Source organism: Galeopterus variegatus, unplaced genomic scaffold (assembly GCF_000696425.1).
Source record: "Galeopterus variegatus unplaced genomic scaffold, G_variegatus-3.0.2 Scaffold868, whole genome shotgun sequence".
Classification (NCBI taxonomy): domain Eukaryota; kingdom Metazoa; phylum Chordata; class Mammalia; order Dermoptera; family Cynocephalidae; genus Galeopterus; species Galeopterus variegatus.
The window spans coordinates 315,606-318,496 of record NW_007726979.1 but is presented as its reverse complement, the minus strand read 5'-3'; positions in this window follow the sequence as shown (position 1 = coordinate 318,496).

Here is a 2,891-nt window from a genome sequence, read left to right as displayed (position 1 = left end):
GAATAAATTAATTTCAGTAATAGGATACAAAGATCCTAGTTAAATCCTAGCACACTGAATTCAATAGTCCATCAACATGTTGGCAGCTTCTGATGAGACGTGGTAGATTGCGCACACACCTGACATTCGCCATAGCAAGGATGCATGTGCTCCCTGTATACCCAGTGACACCTGCAACGGTGGCTTGTGTGTCACCCTAGAGGGCAGCCCACTGGACAAGGAAACCCCCGCAGCAAGAGGACAGAGCCGAGGTTTCAGGAGAGCTGTGGAGGGGGAGAAAGGTCACATGGCCACCGTGACCAGTGCTGCAGTGAGCACGGGAGTGCTCTGTCTCTTTGACACACCAGTTTCAATTCCTTTGGATCAGTACCTAGAAGTGAGGTTGCTGGATCATGTGGCAATTCTATTTTTAGTTTTCTTGGAACCTTCATACTATTTTCCATAATAGCTGCATTAATTTACATCCCCAGCAACAGCATACAGAGTTCCCCTTTCTCCACATCCTCAACAACATTTTTTATCCTTCATTTTTAGATATAGAATCAACTGAAGTGTCCATCAGCAGAATGGATTTTTAAAATGTGGGGTATATACATAATGGAATACTAATCAGCCTTAAAAAAGAAGAAAATGCTATCATTTGTGACAACATAGATGAACCTGGAGGACATTATGTTACGTGAAATAAACCAGCCACAGAAAGACAAATACTGCGTGATCTCACTTATACATGGGGTCTAAAAAAGGTGAACTCATAAAAGCAGAAAAGTAGAATGATGGTTACCAGAGGCTGGAGGGGTGGGGTGGAAAATGGGGAGATGTTGGTCAAAGTGTACAAAGTTCCAGTTGCACAGGAAGAATAAGCTTTAGAGGTCTACCGCACAGCACCATGACTATAGTTAATAACAGTGTATTGTATGCAGTCATGTGTCACTTAACGACAGGATAGGTTCTGAGAAATGCATCGTTAGGCAATTTTGTCATTGCACGAACATCACCGAGTTTACTTACACAAACCTGGATGGTATAGCCTACTATATACCTAGGCTATAGGACAGAACCATTATAATCATATGAGACCACCATCATATATGTGGTCTGTCATTGACCGAAACGTCGTTATGTGGTTCATAACTGCATTCCAAAATTGCTAAAAAGTTGATATTAAATGTTCTCACCACAAAAAAATAAAAACAATAACTGTGTGAGGTGGTGGATATATTAATTTGGTTGATTTAACTATTCCACCATGTACAAGTACACATGCATCAAAACATCACATTGTGCACCATAAATATATACAATTATCATTGGCCAATTAAAAATAAAAATGTTTAAAAATGTCATGCAGAACCAGAACTTTATCTTCTACATCGGAAAACACTGCCTTGTGGAGCTCCACAGCTTCCCACAAATAACTCCCCTACACCACGTGCCCCACAAACTCACCAGCCCTCGCAGCTCTGCAGTCCAGGGAGCACTGAAATCCAGTGAGAAAAGAAGGCAACAATGTCAAGGAAGTAAAGGACAGCGGTGGCTTTTCTTTCCTGCTCCAGGCCCAATGCACTGAAGGGGCTGCTTGGTGAGGGAGGGGCAGGGCGAGAGGGACTAAGGGCCAGGGTCCCAGCTCGAGCCTGTGCAGAGGAAGGCGAGCAGTGGGGTTTAAATTGAACCTGAGATTGAGGCGGTACACTGGGCTGAATGGTAATATCTCAGAGGACCCTGAGCACCACAGAACCAAACTGCCATTGCAGGTTCGGGGACAGGGTGGGGGTCAGTCTGGAGAGAGTGTGGCCGAAAGGAGTGCCCATGCATTGGGCATATTTTTGCCTCTTTTCATTTTCTGTATTTTCCTAATTTTCTACAACAAGCATATACTACTTTTCTAAATTGGGGGAAAAAATTAAGATTGAAACTGACACTCTGGACTGTATAGAAAGGGAAAGTTTGCCACTGAAGGAATGTTTGAAGGAGGCTGTGATATTTCACCTAGAGAAGATTTAGATTTAGAGGGGAACTTACCATGTATCAAAATGGGTATCCTTTTTAACCATCAACTCCATAAAAACATAAGCTATAAATAATAATGCTTGGAAGGAAGGATAGATTTATTGTGATCTTGCAGAGGTCAGAACAAAGGTCACTGATTTCCAACCTCAGAGACAGATTTCCATCACAAATGAGGACAACCTTCCTGTCCTCACGGGATGAGACAGAATCCGCTGTCTGCCCACCTTCCACACTGGCAGCATTACGACCTTCTGAAGAGTGACCTCAGGGCCCATCGAACTCCAGTGTTCTAGAATCCCATGCCAGCTGAGAGGGCATCGCCCATAGCTGGTGTCATCTATAAGTAGTGTGAATCTGAGACGAGACTGTCTCACACTCACACGGGAGTCCGTGCACTCAGGACAACTCTCTGCAAGTGGGCTATCCTAAAAAACTCGCTTGGAGTGGTGGGGACAGTAGGAGGGTGGATGGAAGGCCACAGAGTCCAGGCTTTGGAGAGCAAACTTTCCCTTCTCCCCAGAGAACAGCAGCAAAGCCAGCCAGCATGCCTGTGACTGGAGACGAGCCCAAACCCAGTGGTACTGGGAATGCTGCTCTCTGAAGTCAGTTAAGGTCACTGTGCTTCTAAGTAGCCCCTCAGCAGGGTCAAAGCTTGGCTCATGGAATCCTGGGGATCCTTCCTTCATCAGCACTTGGGAGACAAGAGCCCCAAGCCAAGCCTCAAACCCTCAACAAACAGCTCTTGGGCAAGGCTGGCCACCTTCCAACACAAAGGCAAGGGACACAGTGGCTCTGAGAGGGACCTCACTTCCAAGCACCATCTCCTCCGGCTTCCAGCTTCTCAACTTTCCCAAGCAGGTCCTTCACCAGAGGCCACTTTT